The sequence below is a fragment of the Geospiza fortis genome, unplaced genomic scaffold (genome assembly GCF_000277835.1).
Source record: "Geospiza fortis unplaced genomic scaffold, GeoFor_1.0 scaffold166, whole genome shotgun sequence".
Taxonomy (NCBI): domain Eukaryota; kingdom Metazoa; phylum Chordata; class Aves; order Passeriformes; family Thraupidae; genus Geospiza; species Geospiza fortis.
The window spans coordinates 8,615,496-8,617,697 of record NW_005054310.1 but is presented as its reverse complement, the minus strand read 5'-3'; positions in this window follow the sequence as shown (position 1 = coordinate 8,617,697).

Below are 2,202 nucleotides of genomic sequence, written 5' to 3'. Positions count from 1 at the left end.
TATAGAGCCACAGATGCCCTACAGTTTCCCTGTGTCCTCCTCTACTGATTTGGGTATAACATTTGATTCAGCTCCATGTAATGAGAGACGCCCTGTCAGAATTGTTCCTTGAGGAGCTGGGCAGATGTGTTTCTCTAGAAGCACTTTCTACACTTTCTCTTGGTGATAGACCATATTTTACCAGCCACTGCAGCAAGGTCACAGACATCAGTCTCTCCACCCCCACCTGTCTGACAGGTAGCTCCTGCTAGTGTCCACCTCCACTACAGGGAGGGACACTTTATGATACCCCAAGTGCTCCCTATTGAAACCAGTTTCATGGTCAGTCTTGAGTAAAAAATAACAGAAAATAAATTACCTTAAAACAAGAAGAGTCCTAAGTGTAACAAAAAAGGCATCACAAACATCTGTGTATAATACTTTGAATAAAAGTATGATTAACTTATTTTTTGCTGTATTTAACTGCTGTAGAGGATAAATAATTATCTAATAATAGTCATTAAAACATCTCTGCGCTGAATACAATCCCCATCCATTAGTCAGCTGAGATGGATGAAAGAAATATTTTTTTTTTTTGTGAAACAGAAACATGTTATTCATCAAAAATATTATGTTGACACTGAAATCACAAACCCATAGCCAAAGGCCTGATCCTGCCAACAGATTTGTATAGGTAGAACTTCTGGTCATTCCTATTAGTGAAAAGATCTTAATGGGAAAATGTAGGAAATACAGAATTGACCTCAAATTAGCAGCAAAATTACCACTGTTACCTGTAAAGCCAGGTTTTAACCTACCATCTAGAAGTAGATTTGAATGCACAAACAGCTCCATAAATGTCAATTTCCTTATGAAGTGGAAAGAAAGAGTTTGAACTTTCTCTGCTAAGTTTGTCTGTGCACAGAGGTCTTTTATAATATAAATTTAAATACACAATCTGTTTTATAATGTTTTCCATCAACTCTCTTCTCCATATGTTCTCCCACTAGGAATCTAATGAGTTCTACATATGAGGGATGACAAGGGAATATGCCTGAGAAATAATTCCAGCAATTATGGCATATGGAGGCATTGTTTTTGAGTCACTTTTGCCATGAACGTTCCGCAGAGCATCTGGGACCAAATTATGTCTACCTGCCCATGGACATTAGCAAAATCATCATCTTCCATTTGTAAATTCTGCTGAGGTAATCTGACATACAGAGAGGACCATTTCATCAGCTTTATGATCAGGGAGCATATTGAAACACAGTCCATTTATAGTTAGAAAAAAAAAAGCTTCTTTTTAGAAAGAATAGTTCAAACTGGAAGGTAAAATAAAATTATAGAAACACATATCTCTCTCTCTCTCTTCTCCCCTGTGTTCATTTCCAGGCCACTACTTACTAAAAAACTTTTCTCATCATTACCGGAGTTTTGAAAGAACTGACTGGATTGCAGGACATGAAAAAATGGCCAATGAAAAATAAAAGTAACAAAAAGATGCACAAACTCTAAATCAGTAATAGTAGGAATTATATTCTCTGTGCCCAAATATGACAAGGCATCAGTAATTAATCATAAGGAGGAAAGAGACTAAAAAAACAAACTACTTTATATGGAGATAGAGTGATTAAAGTAGTGTGCATTTTGCAAGTTCCGATTTAAATATTAAGACATAAGGCTGCAGTACATTTTTCAGGTACAGTTTCTGTGATGTTTGTTATGGCAGTAAGAAGAAAAGGGTTCAAGAGATTCAACCACTATGCTTATACGGAGTAAACTTGCAACTCTACATATTCCTCACACTCAAGAAAAATGTCTCAGCAATGTGAGTAACATAAGTACTTTTACATGTTGTTTTCCCAGCTGTGCAGTTGAAGGTGTGAAAGGCATAAATCCCAAACTGCAGTGTCCTTAGGTTACCTCAGTGTTTTAGCAGAAAAAAAGAATTTCCCTGATGTTATAAAGGATCTAAACCAAACTTTACATTTCACAGTTATGAACATAAAAATAATTTGAAGAGCTGATATAGAAGTTTCACTGTTAGGGTTACATATATGCAATGATATTTCTGTTACGCAAACCATTTATTTCATTTAGTAGGGCAATAAACTGGTTTTCAGAACTGAAATCCAGATATATTTCAAGTCTTTCAGTCATAGCTAATATCGATGTGATTAGGGACATTAATCAAGAGAATTTATTATCAAGGAATAACTG